The following is an 18,547-nucleotide window of genomic DNA, read 5'->3' on the forward strand; positions in this document are numbered from 1 at the left end:
AAGTGAGGTGAGGCACAAAACAGCAACAACACTACTGAGTCTCCATTCAGTGGTGGTGCTTGTTCAGTGTTCATACTCTATCTAGTGCTGGGATCAGTGGGATGCTGTGTATTTGGGATACAGTGTTTTTAACCACAGTAGACAAACATTAGTCTAATACATTCTGTTATCTTTCTGTCGCTACAGTATGTATGCATGGTGTGTGTAGCGATGTTTGTCTACACGGGAGTGTGTGAACATGCATGTGCAGAGGGTGTAGGTGTAGAGAGCTAGTATGAGTGGGTTTGTTGAGTGTGGGTGCATGCAGTACATCTATTCTGTACGTGTCAGTATGCAAAGGTGTATGCTGTTGGAGGTATACGGATACTTACAGAGGGTCATCAGGGATGATCTTCTTAGTGAAGAACTCCTCTACTCCCTCATCCACCCTGCCCATGGTCTCATTGGCTTCATTCTCTTCACGCTCAGCTGCCTGCTCCTGCACACACACACATGTACAAAAACACAACCAAAAGATCATTGCGACTCAGTATATGCAAAAGTGAAGGCACTGTGGTTCATCTGCCACTGTCAAATCCCCCTGTAGCGTTGCCAAAAAATAAATGTTTGCTTATTGGCCAAGCCAGCATCGCATAACCAATAAGATAAGTGGCTTGGAGAATGCTTATGGTAAAACCATTGTGTGACTGATCAGTGTAGGCTGAGTACACTCTCACACTCACCGTACACATAGTGATTCATATGTTTGACAACAGATATGCAATAGATAAAAATATATGTTTATGAACAAACACGGACAAATACACCCACGCAATCACACACACAATAGATCATCCTCTCTATTCTATAGAACACTGTGTGGCTGTGGCAGAAGCAGTGTGTGCAGGCACATCTGTGCTTCAGGTACCTGGAGAGAACACAACCCCTCAGCCCTGATCCCCCACCATGTGACTGGACTTCTTAGACACACCCTTTCCCCACCACCACTCTCTCCTCTCCCTCTGTTCCAGTCTGAAGAGTAGCTATTTAGTTTGGATCAAAATATGATCATTTAAAAGATGAATAATTCACTGTTATTTAGCAGGCTGGTGGGAAGAGCAGTTCACACTAACTCTCTTCCTGGCTGTCTGTCACTTACTCAGATACAAACAGGCAGTCCACAAAATTTTGACCGGTAGTATTGGCTGACATTTTTCAGCAGTGGGAAGAGACAGAGTGAAGGCAAGGACTGTTTTCTCAGTGTCTCTCGCGCGCGCGCACATACAAACACACACACACACACACACACACACACACACACACACACACACACACACACACACACACACACACACACACACACACACACACACACACACACACACACACACACACACACACACACACACACACACACACAAACAAACACACGGTAGGCTAGTGTTTGAGACGTTGTTCTGTATTTAGCCAGTCTGTGAGTGTAGCTGCTGCTGAACAGACTGTGAGAGAGGAGTCTAAGGCGCGGTGGTTACAGCGAGCAGGAGAACCTACACCCTGCAGAACAGAGCTATAGCAACCGTATACAAATGGAGCTCCATGCTGCATGACAAACGGATTATAAATCATTTAGCACTTCTCAGCCAATCAGAGAGCCCCGATCCCCATCACTCCACTCCATCTTCAGGAAGAGAAAAAGACGTGCCATAAAACACAAGGATGGTGTTTCATACATATACCCTGTCTATACATCTAGCACAGCAACACTTTCTTACTGATGGACTGGTAGGTAGAAGGGGGGTGTCTATTGGTTTCTCCCTAATGAAGAAGGGGGCAGGACTTTACTGTCTTTGCAGTGCATTGTCTATTGTGGTAAATAGAACATCAATAGGTGGACTTTTCGCAACTACAGTTCATGTCTATGTAGGTATAGGGCTCTGGTCATCCAATAATGTCTCGCACTAATTCTATAATTAAGCAATAAGGCCAGAGGGGGTGTGGTATATGGCCAATATACCACGGTTAAGGGCTGTTCTTACGCACGACGCAGCCCTTAGCCGGGGTATATTGGCCATATATCACAAATCCCTGAGGTACCTTATTGCTATTATAAACTGGTTACCAATGTAATTAGAGCAGTAAAAATACATGTTTTGTTATACCCGTGGTATGTGGTCTGATATACCATGGCTGTCAGCCAATCAGCATTCAGGGCTCAAAACACCCAGTTTATAATAGTCAATTAACCGTATAAAAAGGAGAGCATAAAATGGAAGACAAATCTCTGACATATGGTCTGACATGTCCTGTCTGATAATATGAGGTCTTGGATTTCAAAGAATCGTCTCCCACACATTCCCAGGGAATCATTCAGTAGGAGTTCAGAATTTGCAGAATTCAACTGCCAGGCTCTGTCCAATTCCTCATATACCACTAGACTGGCTGTGTTTTGGCTTTAACATAGCACTGAGTGATGGCAAGCGAATGGTTTACGAACAAACCTCAGATGACTCTATTTATTTATATAGCTTCCAGTTTATTTCCAGTTAGTCAGCACCTCTACACTAAATCATTTTATCTGGGTGTGCTCCAGCTCCAGCTTTTTATTAAACCTCAGATGACGACATCAGTTAGTAAGAAGCTCTCTCTCTGCAACATTCAGGCAAGATGTTTTAGGGGGAGGTAGCTATGCCGTTATAAAAAATCAAATGCAGATGACCTTACATTTCTCTACAGATGTAATAAAATCAAATGCAGATGACCTTACATTTCTCTACAGATGTAATAAAATCAAATGCAGATGACCTTACATTTCTCTACAGATGTAATAAAATCAAATGCTACGGACCCAGCAGAATGTGCAGTGCCACCACCACCACCACCAATCACAGTGAGTGTTACAGCAGTGTGACAGTAGACCCTGTAGACCCTTCCTTCTCCACCGTCAACACAGCCAGCAGCCCTCCAACAACCACCACCTGGCCCCATATTTCACCAGGCCAACTAGCTACATTATCACACATTAGAAACATTCACATAGCATAAACCTGCTTGTGATACACATGTATAAAAACATATACATGCAAACACACAAAAAAAAAAGAATTATGCCTTATAACACACTTCTTCCATTCCATAGATGGGTAAAGCGGTTCTTTCTGCCTCTCATCCTGCCGAAGCTATCTCTGTGGAGTCGTCCTCTCCAGAAAATCTCTGATCAGAGCTGGTTGCCCGTCCTGCCTGAATGTACACTGACCCCAGAGACCCAGATAATAACACAGGGTTTAACACACTAACAATTACTATACAGGAGCACAGGTAACCATGGACAACAGCAATGGATATGCTGTTTCAATTGCGTTACAGACACACAGGTAACCAGGGACAAGAGCACAGGAAATATAGAAATACACAATTGCGTGCACCTTGAATACAGTCTATATAACAATGTGGTGGCACCGTGTGCCAGTAAATACAACACAGTGGATACAGACACCTGGTTAATGTGGTATTAACCCAATTGTACAGTGTTACCTGTAATAACAACAATGAATCACGCTACTACACCAGTGTAGCACCACTAATGACAACGGCAGCAGGCAAACAGACACACACACAGACAGACACATATAATGTTACAACGAACACCTTATATCAGCCATTTATATTGAACTAGTTCTGCTTATAAGATGGCTGCAGCATTGTTTTTCACAAATAACAGAGAGCTAGCTGTCTGATCAGTTGGCAGAACAGACAGTGTCAGGGGAAAACACATACACACCCACACCCACACACACACACACACACACACACACACACACACACACACACACACAGACAACTAGACTACCACCAATCAGCACGGAGCTGATTGTGGGACATTTTAATCAAACACGACAATGAATACATACATGCAAACACAGACACATGACCAGTTCCCATTGACAATCCTTAACAATATTCCACCGTAAAAGAGGGAATGTCCTAAAAGCATTGACGGGAGAGTAATCGTGGAGGGGGGGAGGGGCGGAGAGCCGGTGAGCCCACCTTGATGTAAAAACATGAATAATAAAAATTCTACGGCAGTCACACAGAGCAGAATAGAGCTATCCAGAATCAATATGGAAAGACATTGCCCTGTTCTGACAGCTCCCACCCCAACTACTGAGAACCACAGGGACCATCGTTAATGCAGGGGAAAATATGGAGAAAACACACAGAAATGGCTCCTCAACACATCAACAGCTAAAGCAGCAGCACTGACAAGACGGTGAAATAGAATCAGATAGACAGAGAGAGGGAAAGAGGCTGGAGATGGAGATGAGAGAGAATGTCTAGCGCTGCAAGCCACTGACACTGCCTCTGCTGCTGTGGCTGCAATAACCTGAGAACTACCATCAGAACACTGCTTCCCTCCCCCATTCCCTCTCCCTCGCTTTCTCTCGCTCTATCTCCAACATTCTCTCTGCTTTGCTCTGATTTTTTTCTCCCCTCATCTCTCTATTTCTCTCTATCCCTTCTCATCTATTCCTCTCTCAGAAAGCAGCTCTGTTGCTACAATTATCCTCTCCCTGCATCCCCCCTCTCTTCCTCTCTCTGTGCCTCCCTCCCTTTCTTCCCTCCATCCCCATCCTCCTTGGTCTGTGATCGTCGTGTTGCCTCTTACCTGGGGCTTGCTGGGCGGCTTGCTGTTCCGGCGGTTGGGTCTGGGCCTGGAGCGGGTGTAGTGCCTCAGTGTGTGGCCTTCGATGGGCAGGTCCATAGGGGGCTGAGGAGGTGCAGGCTCAGGGCGCCGGGGATCACTGTCGCTAAGAGCCGCGGCAGCAGCAAGAGCAGCGGCAGCATCCGCCTCCCTCCCTGTGTGGGAGGGGCCTTCAGGTTTCAGCTGGCCTGCCACTGTGACTGACAATAACGTTGTCGACGACAGCGCCCACCCACTCCCTCCTACCCCTGAGACCTCCCCTCCTACTTCCTGCTGATAATAAATGCTCTCTCTCGCCTGCTGCTCCGTGTCTACATCCAGAACACCTGCAGAGAGAGACAGAGAGAGGGAATGGTACCAACCTACACAGGCACCGGGTGTGTGATAGAATGCATGTAAAAACAGGACAACTAACTATAATGTGGCGTTATCACACTAAGAAGGGATGTGAGATAGAATGGGAGAGAGAGAGAAGGATGGTGGTTGAGAGAGTGTTGATGAAGAAAGGGAGAGGAGAAGAAGACAAAGAAAAAAAGCAGAGAGCAAAGCGACAGAAAATATGGATGGAAGAGGAATCAGATGGATGCCTTTAACTATAGGCTTCACGGCACAGAGAAGAGAGGAGACTAATCAGACAGATTTACAACACTGAATCTAAACAATGGAAGAGAGAGGGAGGGAGCAAGAAAGAGACGGAGAGAGAGGGAGCAAGAGAGAGCAAAATAAAAATACAAGGAGAGAGATGGTAGCGAAAGAGAGCGCAGGTAGCGTCAAAACAGGGAGAGAGAGGCAAAGGAGGGGGAGGGGTTGTGTAATGATTGTACACAACCGCTCCATCCCCGTCCCCGTCCCCCCAGTGAAACTCAGTGGTCTGAAAGTAACCCGGCCATGCTCCAGTTAGCCACAGCTCTTTTTATTGGACAGGCAGAGCACCGCACAGCTGATTATATTTTGTTGAGGGTAGAGTAGTAACCCCCCCCCCCCACCACTGCCCCCCCACACCCCTCCCCTTCAGTGGGGGACCTTTAACCTTCAGCACCATGACACAGCACTGTCACAAGGAGGGGAACTCCTAAGACACACTGAGGGACAGCCCCTCTAGGGTCCCAGACTGCATCAATGACACACAAACACAAAAACATATGCACAGTAAAACATATGCACAGTAAAACATATGCACAGTAAAACATAAGTGCCTCTTTTTGAAGATGTTTTCCAGTGGACAAGGGGTTAAAAAGTGTAGCGTAATTTTTTTCATGTAGCACACTGACACAAATTTTGACTCATTCTAAATCAGATTTTAAATGCACTTAAGAGGACGTTGCACTAGGGGGATTTGAGCAGAACAATCCAGAACCATATGGCTCTAGACAATATCTCCCTCTTTGTTGTGACTGCTCCATTATTTTCATATTACTGCCCTTCTGACCCTCTTTAGTTAGAGCTCACTCCTAACTGGATAATGCAATGGTTCAGACACGACCTCTGACCTTTCAACTGTGAACTCTGGGTGAAACCTTTTTCTAAGCTAATCACAGTGGCAGAAGATTGTAGCTACTGACATCACAGGTCGAGGCAATTTTTATGGAGCAGACTGCAGCCAATCATCAAACCTGATTGTCTACAATGTTAATCTTCCTAGTTTCATCCCAGACTCCCAGCTTCCAACTAAATAGTCTGTTACAATAAATCTTAATTATACTTATGACAAGCCTGGTTCTTACTTTTCACTGAGGTTGCTTGACGGATAGCTGTTCCTCCAAATGACATGAACATACTGTGGAGGAGAAGAATATTCAATTAGTTATATTAAACAAGAACTAATGCAGGTCATGTAGGTACTGTGTAGACTGGTAGAATGGTTCGGCATATACAGTATAGTATGGTGGGATATGTGTGTTTTATGTTAGTCAGAACTTTTACATCATCCAGTGGGCAGTCATGGTCTACTACTTTTAGCTGAGGGAGCTGGGCACAGATTCACAAAACCTATTTAAAAAAACAGCCATTTTTTCTGGTCTGCTCCCTCATATGACGGTTCTGAGATGGGGGAGGGTGGTGATCAGTCATACTAATCAAACACACAAACAACTCACACACAAAACAAACTCTCACCAATTGCCGCTGAGCCACAAACTTTTGAGCCACAAAAGTCCTGCAGAACCTCATCAATGATACTTTCCACCAAGGAGACACTAACTGACAGTTGGAGTTCACTGAAAGAGGAGTGAAAAGCATAAATAAATAAGGGAGGGGAGAAGTAAACCATTAGCAACTACAGTAAGCTTTATGAGAGATGTGGGAGGCCCTGGGTGGGAAAATTAACAGTATTGAGTATGACATGATTGTGACACAAAACAACAAAGATCATGGATGATGTAACTGTTTGTGTTCTACATAAGCTGTGTTTTTGTGTCAGGGTGGATGTGTGTATATTCAGCTGTTTACCTGAGCTCTCCTGTGTGCTGTATGAGGGTGTCCCAGATGAAGAGGTCTGTCTGTCTGGACATCTTAGCCACATAGTCAGCCAGCTTGACCTGTGTGTGACCCTGGGACAGAGAGTCTGGGCTGCCTGTAGCAAGGCCTGGGCCAGCTCCTGGAACACACAGGGCATATAGATAAAATGGCGCCGAAGAGGATGGCTGACGTTTTACATGCCCATAATCAATTTTGCTATTTCGTTTGTTTTTAACTTATTTTTTAACTTATTTGTACATAATGTTGCTGCTACTGTCTCTTATGACCGAAAATAACTTCTGGACATCAGAACTGGGATTACTCAACGCAGACTGGAAAAAGCTTTTTCCTTTAACGAGTCCGATGAGAAAGATATACTGCTCTCCCGGGAACAGGCCCAGATCCCTGTCATTTGGGTGAAGAAAAGACGGAAGAAAAGAGGACGCAGATCAGGCTGCCTTTTGAGAATCCGTAGGCGAGCGAGTAAACTCCCATTGCCATCAATTCTACTTGCTAACATGCAATCATTGGAAAATAAAATGGATGACCTACGATTACTATTATCCTACCAACGGGACATTAAGAACTGAAATATCCTATGTTTCACCGAGTCGTGGCTGAACGACGACACGGACAATATAGAACTGGAGGGATTTTCAATGCACCGGCAGAACAGAGAAGCTACGTCTGGTAAGACGAGGGGTGGGGGTGTATGTCTTTTTGTCAATAACAGCTGGTGCGCGATGTCTAATATTAAATAAGTCTCGAGGTATTGCTCGCCTGAGGAAGAGTACCTTATAATAAGCTGTAGACCACACTATCTACCAAGAGAGTTCTCATCTATATTATTTGTAGCCGTCTATTTACCACCACAGACCGATGCTGGCACTAAGAGCGCACTCAACCAACTATAAGGCCATAAGCCTTATGTCCAGGGACTTTAATGCAGGCAAACTTTAATCAGTTTTACCAAATTTTTACCAGCATGTGCAACCAGAGGAAAAATAACTCTAGACGACTGTTACGTTCCCCAGTTTCTGTGTTGTGAGTTTGTGTATATGTATGTGTGTATTTCAGGAAATGGCTTCCTGGATTCCCCCAAGCAGCTGATTGGTCGGCCCCATTGCAGATTGGAGCTCTGATCCCGCCCTCTCGTTAGGGGATACAGCTGTCGGCAATTACCGACTGCTGCGACAGCTTGAACCGCCAGTGTTCCTTTGTTAGGAGAGAGAGCTTCTTGGATGTCCTGTGTTGGTTGTTGCTCAGAGACAGTTTTGTTGAAAGTATTTTTTAGCCGCTACTTCTGAGGTATGTGTGTGCCAATAGGAGTCAGTGTTTTTGATTAGTGAAATTGTTCACTTTAAGTTTGTATTATTCTGTTTCATTTGTTCTCAGGGGGAAGGGGAAGGCACCTTGGGAGTGCTTAGGCACGAGGCCTGCGGGCATACATATACCGTAGTATGTACTCTGTCTATGCACACTAGGTAAGACCTGGGCGGACCACCCCCTGTATTTTGGTTAGCGCGCCAGGTGGCGTTAAGGTTAGGTAACTAGTGGGTAGGCAGGTACAGTAGGAGAGGGGACTCTTTAACTTTCTTTGCTTTGGTTCTGTCCAGCCCCTTTTCCCCACATTACTGGGAATTTATTTCCTTAACATGGTAAACGGTAATATTCTCTGCCTCTGTCATCCTTACCCGCACCTACAATCACATACCTCTTTCACCCCATGGGGAGTTGAGTGTAGTAGGGTGTTGCGTTCCCTCCTCCAAGAGGCATGCGTAACAACAACCTTTACTCCACACACAGAGATGCATACGGCTCTCCCCCGCCCTCCATTTGGAAAATCCGACCATAAATCTATCCTCCTGATGCTTACAAGCAAAAACTAAAGCAGGAAGCACCAGTGACTCACTCAATATGGAAGTGGTCAGATGACGCGGATGCTACACTACAGGACTGTTTTTCCAGCACAGACCGGAATATGTTCCGGGATTCATCCAATGGCATTGAGTACAACACCTCAGTCATCGGCTTCATCAATAAGTGATTCGACGAGGTCGTCCCCACAGTGACCATACGTACATATCCCAACCAGAAGCCATGGATTACAGGCAACATCCGCATCGAGCTAAAGGCTAGAGCTGGCGCTTTCAAGGAGCGGGACACTTATCCGGACACCTATAAGAAATCCCGCTATGCCCGCAGACGAACCATCAAACAAGCAAAGTGTCAATACAGGATTAAGATTGAATCCTACTACACCAGCTCTGATACTCGTCGGATGTGGCAGGGCTTGAAAACTATTACGGACCACAAAGGGAAACCCAGGCGTGAGCTGCCCAGTGACGCGAGCCTACCAGACAAGCTAAATGCCTTTTATGCTCACTTCGAGGCAAGCAACACTGAAGCTTACACGAGAGCATCAGCTGTTCTGGATGACTGTGTGATATGACTGTGACGATGTGAGCAAGACCTTTTAAACAGGTCAACATTCACAAAGCCACGGGGCCAGATGGATTACCAGGACGTGTACTCAAAGCATGCGCGGACCAACTGGCAAGTGTCTTCACTGACATGTTCAACCTCTCCCTGACTGTCTGTAATACCTACATGTTTCAAGCAGACCCCCATAGTCCCTGTGCCCAAGGAAGCGAAGGCAACCTGCCTTAATGATTACCGCCCCGTAGCACTCACATCGGTAGCCATGAAGTGCTTTGAAAGGCTGGTCATGGCTCACATCAACAGCATCCTCCCGGATTCCTAGACCCACTCCAATTCGCATACTGCCCCAACAAATCCACAGATGACGCAATCTCAATCGCACTCCACACTGCCATTTCCCACCTTGACAAAAGGAACACCTATGTGAGAATGCTGTTCATTGACTACAGCTCAGCATTCAACACCATACTGCCCTCAAAGCTCATCACTAAGCTAAGGACCCTGGGACTAAACACCTCCCTCTGCAACTGGATCTTGGACTTCCTGACGGGCCGTCCCCAGGTGGTAAGGGTGGACAACAGACGTCTGTCATGCTGATCCTCAACACTGGAGCCCCTCAGGAGTGTGTACTTAGTCCCCTCCTGTACTCCCTGTTCACCCACGACTGCGTGGCCAAACACAACTCCAACACCATCATTAAGTTTGCTGACGACACAACAGTGGTAGGCCTGATCACCGACAACGATGAGACAGCCTATAGGGAGGAGGTCAGAGAACTGGCATCTGACCATAAGGCGCTACAGAGGGTAGTGCGTATGGCCCAGTACGTCACTGGGGTCAAGCTTCCTGCAATCCAGGGTGTCAGAGGAAAATCCATAAAATTGTCATAGGCTCCAGTCACCCAAGTCATAGACTGTTTTCTCTGCTACCACACGGCAATTGGTACCGGAGGGCCAAGTCTAGGACCAAAAGGCTCCTTAACAGCTTCTACCCCCAAGCCATAAGACTGCTGAACAATTGATCAAATGGCCACTGGACTATTACATTGACCCCCCCCCCCCCCCCCCATTTGTTTTGTACACTGCTGCTACTCGCTGTTAATTATCTATGCATAATCACTTCACCCCTGCCTACATGTACAAATTACCTCAACTAACCTGTACCCCCGCACACTGACTCGGTACTGGTACCACCTGTACATAGCCTCGTTATTGTTATGTGTTTTCATTATTTTTTACTTTAGTTTATTTGGTAAATATTTTCTTAACTCTTCTTGAACAGCACTGTTGGTTAACTTCTTGACGCTAGGGGTCAGATTTTTTGAATTTTTTAAAATAACGTTCCCAAGGTAAACTGACTATTTCTCAGGTCCAGATCATAGAATATGCATATAATTTACAGATTAGGATAGAAAACACTCCAAAGTTTCCAAAACTGTCAAACTGTGAGTATAACAAAACTGATTTTGCAGGCGAAAACCTGAGGAAATCTAACCCGGAAGTGATTTTTTTTAATTTTATCTGTGTTTCATTGCCCGTCTTTCTTCCATTTAAAGGGGTATCAACCAGATTCCCTTTCCAATGGCTTCCTCAGGCTGTGACCAGGCTTTAGACATAGTTTCAGGCTTTTATTTTGAAAAATGAGCGAGATATTTCAAAACTAGTCAGGTGTCCTTTGATTAGTTCCTGCACGCGAGAGGGGTAGCTCTCCATTTTCTTTCTCTCTTTTATTGGATAGGTTACGGTCCGGTTGAAATATTATTGATTATGTATGTTAAAAACAACCTGAGGATTGATTATAAAAAACATTTGACATGTTTCTACGAACATTACGGATACTTTTTGGAATTTTCGTCGAACGGAACGAGGCTGTGGTTTTCTGAACATAACGCGCAACCTAAATGGCGTTTTTTTGTTATAAAAGTAATATTTATCGAACAAAAATAACATTTATTGTGTAACTGGGAGTCTCGTGAGTGCAAACATCCGAAGATTATCAAAGGTAAGCGATTAATTTTATTGCTTTTCTGACTTTCGTGACCATGCTAATTTGGGGCTAGCTGTTCTAGCATTGATTGATACACTCACAAAAGCTTGGATTGCTTTCGCTGTAAAGCATATTTTCAAAATCTGACACGATAGGTGGATTAAGGGCTTGTAAGTAAGCAGTTCACGGTAAGGTCTACACTTGTTGTATTCGGCGCATGTGACAAAGTGTTATTTGATTTGACACCAGTCACCTGGGAGACTCACCTGGATGACCTCTCATGAGTCTTTTCCTATCATGTGTAGCAGCAATAGTTTTAGGCATGTCTCTTCTAATTGGCTGAATGGTGATAGTCATCTGTGTGGTTGGTGACTGATGCATATTGATGCTCCTCATAAACACTGTACACAAACAATAACAGACTTAGAAATAGCAGTAAATGTTTTGGCAGTCATTCAGTAAAGGCTGCACCATTACACCTCTAGAGGGTGTCCTCCCCAGCTCATGAAGTGAAGGCAATAGCTAGAGGATGATGCTAAAAAATGACAGATAAATTAAAAATGAGAGGCTACAAGGACAAAACTCTTGATGCTGCAAAGATGAAAATATCTCAAAAACCAAGAGAGGAATAACTTAAAACTCAACCAAAGAAGAAAAACAACGCAACAGTCTTTTGCATCAAGTAATCAAGTACACCAAGTGTTCAGAGAAAATTAAAGCAATCCTGAAAAAGGACTGGCATATTTTGCAATCAAACAACAACAAAAAAAATCGCACACCTCTTCAAGGAACCCCCACTGGTGGTCTTTAAACGTGGTCGCACTATTGGAGATAGCTTGGCGAGATCTGACCTGCCCCCTGAGCCCACTCAGACACTCTTGACACCCATTCCAAATGGGAACTACAAATGTGGCTCATGCGCACAGTGCAACAGCATTATAAAAACATCCTTCTTCAGACACCCACATACAGTTTGAAAACTCCCAGTTAGGGGTATCATCTCATGCAAGACCAAGAGAGTAATCAATCTCATTACCTGTTCATGTGGGAAAGTATACGTAGGACAAACAAAAAGATAATTAAAACAACGCATAGCTGAACACCGCAGCTCAATCACAGGTAAGAACATTGATAATCCATTAGCAGCTCACTTTGTTGAAGCTAACCATCCTATCTCCTCCCTCAAATTGACAGGCATTGAGCATGTTACTCTATCAAGGAGAGGTAACATTGAGATCCTACTACTACAAAGGGAGGCTTACTGGATATCCTATCTAAAAACATTGCCCCCTAGTGGTCTGAATATTGACTTTGATCTCAGGTCCTTCTTATGAACAATTCTCTCTTTAATGAACCAGTCTTATAAATTGATATATTCTTTCTACAGCTTATCAGCGTACACCTAATATGTTCCCCCTGTTGATGATGCTTATTATGCATTATGGTTGAACCAAAAGATTACATGTAACAAAATGTTTTCATGAAATAGGAAACAATTAAATATTTATGTGAAATTGAATTAAACAATAATGTATGCTGATGCTAATATTATAGTTATGATAACAATAGCCTAATATATTATATATGCTATAACCTATTGTTTTTTAACAGTTTCACTCAATTCATTCTAATTAACTTAATAATTATGACACACCCCTCACTATTGTCATTGGTTGCACAAATTGCACTGTTTGTCTACATAACCTGGTTTATGCACTCATGACTTTACCCTGAAGAAGGCACAGTGATGGTGAAACGTTGGTGATTTACCCAATAAATTACTGGGAGTTTATATATAGAGTGTGCGACTCTATTTTTATAGCTTATAGTTTATTCGCCGTTAGTCAGCACCTCTGCATAAAATAATGATCTCTGGGTGTGCGCCAGATCATGTTTTTTAATAGGTAGAGGATGAACACCAATGTATTATGTTTCACCATCCTCAAATAAGTTCCTCATTAGGCCTATGTTATACAGATATACATTGTCAATCTAGCCAACAATCACAAATCTGTTATATGAGACTCAAGGATCAAGGAAACCTTACCGTGATGGAGGTCTTAGCATTACAAAGCACTTCCTCTGCAGCCAATGTGTCTGACTGCACTTCCTGTACTGTACATTGCAGGGGTTTAAAGGTAGGACACTCTCCCGTAACCTCTATCAGAGACCCTGAACCAGCTGGGACGGGATGAGTCAGACAGAGACGCAGGATGACTTTTACTGTCCCTGTCATAAGAAGACCCACATCTCAATATACCATATTTATCATACAAAACCCAAACTAAGAGTGACGTTTCAAACGTTTACTCAGAGAATATGTAACAGCTGAATACATACATTCAATACAGCGCAGTGTGCACTTCCACCCTTAGCTCTCACCCCCTCCCTTCCAAAAAGATGTACTTCAGTACTTTTCCATCACCCAGGATTTCTCTGTCCATATCACAAGACTTCTTATCAGTCAGGAGAGGCCTTGACTCATTGGGAGTACACATTCCTACAGTCCACTAAATAATTACACTTCTCATACACAAAGAGCTTGAACCTAACACTACTTTCAATCTCTAAGGATATATAAAAACAATTGAATCATACTTAGAGGGTAAAATGCAATACAAATAGTAAAGATATAAACAGCAATTTACAATATATCACCTGTCAGAGGCAAATGTACCAGAAAGTAAGGAATATGGGAAAGGAACAGATCACCATACATACAGATTATATACATACATAAAGTCGGAAGTTTACATACAACTTCCTGACATTTAATCCTAGTAAAAATCCCTGTTTTAGGTCAGTTAGGATCACCACTTTATTTTAAGAATGTGAAATGTCAGAATAATAGTAGAGAGCATGATTTATTTCAGCTTTTATTTATTTCAGAAGTGTACATACACTTAGTATTTGGTAGCATTGCCTTTAAATTGTTTAACTTGGGTCAAATGTTTCGGGTAGCCTTCCACAAGCTTCCCACAATAAGTTGGGTGAATTTTGGCCCATTCCTCCTGACAGAGCTGGTGTAACTGAGTCAGGTTTGTAGGCCTCCTTGCTCGCACATGCTTTTTCAGTTCTGCCCACAAAGCACCCCCACAACATGATGCTGCCACCCCCGTGCTTCACAGTTGGGATGGTATTCTTTGGCTTGCAAGCCTCCCCATTTTTCCTCCAAATTTAACAATTGTCATTATGCCCAAACAGTTCTATTTTTGTTATATCAGACCAGAAGACATTTCTCCAAAAAGTACGATCTTTGTCCCCATGTGCAGTTGCAAACCGTAGTCTGGCTTTTATATGGCGGGTTTGGAGCAGTGGCTTCTTCCTTGCTGAGTGGCCTTTCAGGTTATGTCGATATAGGACTTGTTTTACTGTGGATATAGATACTTTGTACCTGTTTCCTCCAGCATCTTCACAAGGTCCTTTGCTGTTGTTCTGGGATTGATTTGCGCTTTTCGCACCAAAGTGCGTTCATCTCTAGGAGACAGAACGCATCTCCTTCCTGAGCAGCTGTGTGGTCCCATGGTGTTTCTACTTGCATACTATTGTTTGTACAGATGAATGTGGTACCTTCTTGGAAATTGCTTCCAAGGATGAACCAGACTTGTGGAGGTCTACAATTTTTTCTGAGGTCTTGACTGATTTCTTTTGATTTTCCCATGATGTCAAGCAAAGAGGCACTGAGTTTGAAGGTAGGCCTTGAAATACATCCACAGGTGCACCTTCAATTGACTCAAATGATGTCAATTAGCCTATCAGAAGCTTCTAAAGCCATGATATTATTTCCTGGAATTTTCCAAGCTGTTTAAAGGCACAGTCAACTTAGTGTATGTAAACTTCTGACCCACTGGAATTGTGATACAGTGAATTATAAGTGAAATTATCTGTCTGTAAACAATTGTTGGAAAAACGACTTGTGTCATGCACAAAGTAGATGTCCTAACCGACTTGTCAAAACTATAGTTTGTTAACAAGAAATTTGTGGAGTGGTTGAAAAACGAGTTTTAATGATTCCAACCTTAGTGTATGTAAACTTCCGACCTCAACTGTATTTCTGTTGCCTCCTATGACTGAGCCTGACCCACATGTTCAGAGAGCATACAGTTTTCAGGCCCTGTTGCAGGTTTAGTATCTGGGCCTCCTGACTGTGTCTGGTTGTTCCTGAGAAGACAGTTCTGGATCTGGACACACAACAGCCAAAGATGTTTATTACCAGGGTGAGAGATGGAGTTTTGAATGTTAGTTTTTAGTCAGGCATCTCATGGACAGCCCAATCTAAACTTCTGTCTCCTCAGGACTGCTACGACAGTGAAGTTCATGACTAAACAAACATGAAAGCCAGGAAAGGAAGGGTAATATTATGTTTTAGGAGATATTGTTCTGTTTGATGGACTGAGACCTTCCCTGTCCATGATTCACTTCTCTAGAACATTTGCCACATCCAGAAACCCATTGGCTGTCACATTGTTTCTGTCCCAGACCAGGGTCCTGTAGAGACATGGATAGGGCTATGGCAGGTCAGGTTATTGTTGCTTAGTTTGTGAGTTGCGTAGTGTTATGGCTATGATAGTGGTTAGAGCGTTGGGCCAGTAACCGAAAGGTTGCGAGATTGAATCCCTGAGCTAACAAGGTCAAAATCTGTCGTTCTGCCCCTGAACAAGGCAGTTAACCCACAGTTCCTAGGCCATCATTATAACTAAGAATTTGTTCTTAACTGACTTGCCTAGTTAAATAAAGATTAAATAAAAAATTAAATACAAATATGATGAGATAGGTTTGTTAGGTGTAGGTTTGGTTGTGTTATGACTCGGTTACCTAAGCTTAGTGTTGATGAGTAAGGCCTTGGCCAGAAATTTGGCTCCAGTGTCTTTGATACAGTTGCCGCTGATGTCATTGTGGCCGCTGGTGGCATTGCAGCTCAGGCTGTTGATGAGGATGGTGGTACTTGTCTTCAGCTTGGAATCACACACTGACAGAGACTCCAGGGGCTGTGGGCACGCACATATGCAGACGCACACCACCGATCTCATCGACGGGGCTGCAGTGGAGCAGGTTGAGAGCTTCAAGTTCCTTGGTGTCCACATCACCAACAAACTATCATGGTCCAAGCACACCAAGACAGTTGTGAAGAGGGTACGACAAAACCTATTCCCCCTCAGGAGACTGAAAGGACCCACGCCATCTGAAAGGACCCATGCCTCAGATCCTCAAAATATTCTACAGCTGGACCATCGAGAGCATCCTGACTGGTTGCATCACTGCCTGGTATGGCAACTGCTCGGCCTCCGACCGTACGGCCCAGTAAATCACTGGGGCCAAGCTTCCTGCTATCCAGGACCTCTATACCAGACAGTGTCAAAAAAAGGCCCTAAAATTGTCAAAGACTCCAGCTACCCTAGACATAGACTGTTCTCTTTCCTACCGCACGGCAAGCGATACCGGAGTGCCAAGTCTAGGTCCAAGAGGCTTCTAAACAGCTTCTACCCCCAAACCATAAGACTCCTGAACATCTAGTCAAATGGCTGCCCTGTCACGCCCTGACCGGAGATATCTCTGTTTTCTTTATATTTTGGTTAGGCCAGGGTGTGACTAGGGTGGGTACGTTAGTTTTTGTATTGTCTAGGGTTTTTTGTATGTCTAGGGTTTTGTTGGTCTAGGTGATTTGTATGTCTATGGTGGCCTGATATGGTTCCCAATCAGAGGCAGCTGTTTATCGTTGTCTCTGATTGGGGATCATATTTAGGTAGCCATTTTCCCTTTGTTTGTGGGTTCTTGTTATATGTTTAGTTGCCTGTATGCACTACTAATATTAGCTTCACACTTCGTTTTGTTATTTTGTTCGTTTGTTCAGTGTTCATTCTTAAATAAAGAAGAATGTACGTATACCACGCTGCACCTTGGTCTCCTCCTTACAACGGCCGTGACATGCCCAGGCTATTTGCAGTGCCCCCCCCCCCCCCCCCCCCACCCACCCCCCCTCTTTACACCACTGGTTCTCTCTGTTGTCATCTATGCATAGTCACTTTAATAACTATACCTACATGTACTGTACATACTACCTCAACTAACCGGTGCCCCCGCACATTGACTCTGTATCGGTACCCCCCTGCATATAGTCTCGCTGTTGTTATTTCACTGCTGCTCTTTAATTACTTGTTACTTTTATCTCTTATTCTTATCTGCATTGTGGGTTAGGAGCTCGTAAGTAAGCATTTCACTGTATTCGGCGCATGTGACTAATAAGATTTGATTTGAACTGAGCCAGAGATCCATCCAATAAGAGCCCAGAGCCTAGGCCTGAAAGAACTTCAGTTGGTTTACATGAACTTCACCCTGACATCTCCATCTCAGATATAAGAGGGCTCTTTGATACTCTGAGAGAAAATGGCTGCCTGTTTTAATGAGCCTTGTATACTGTAAGAGTTTAAGCTGCTCAGTATGTAATTACTGAGGCAGGCCGCGTCTCGCTGGAGAAGGATTCTGGGTAATTAAAAGTCTTGCTTTCACTCAGGGGGACGTCCCTGAGGACTGTGCCTCCACACAGCCTCCAACTATTACAGGGAATGGGACACCACTGGAGAAGAGGCCGGGGCAGTGGTAGAGCCAGGGTCAAAATATAAGAGGAGCAGGGATATTTACTGAGGAGAGGGTAAAGGAGACTGGGATATACTGTTGTTGTCAGAGGCTAGGAGATGAATGTGATGTAAGTGAGGCCTTTGCAGAGTTAAGCTGATGTTTAAGTCAATGGTTGTTTACGACAGGTTGTTAGAACAGGTTTATAACAGGTAGATGGTGCGGCAGGTAGCCTTGATGTTTGGTCAGTAACAGAAAGGTTGCTGGTTCGAATACCGGAGCCGACAAGGTAAAATAATGTATCTGTCGCCGTGCCCTTGATCAAGACACTTAACCCTAATTGCTCCAGGGGCGCTGTACAATGGCGACCCTGGCCGTAATCCCACTCCCTGAGGGTGTCTCAGGAGGAGT

The 18,547-nt window shown here is 44.1% G+C and overlaps 1 pseudogene; it reads right to left on the reverse strand.

Annotated features, from left to right (window-relative positions):
- LOC120053215 overlaps window positions 1-18,547 on the reverse strand; it is a 39,167-nt pseudogene that overhangs the window by 11,043 nt on the left and 9,577 nt on the right.

The sequence above is a fragment of the Salvelinus namaycush genome, chromosome 9, assembly GCF_016432855.1.
Source record: "Salvelinus namaycush isolate Seneca chromosome 9, SaNama_1.0, whole genome shotgun sequence".
Classification (NCBI taxonomy): domain Eukaryota; kingdom Metazoa; phylum Chordata; class Actinopteri; order Salmoniformes; family Salmonidae; genus Salvelinus; species Salvelinus namaycush.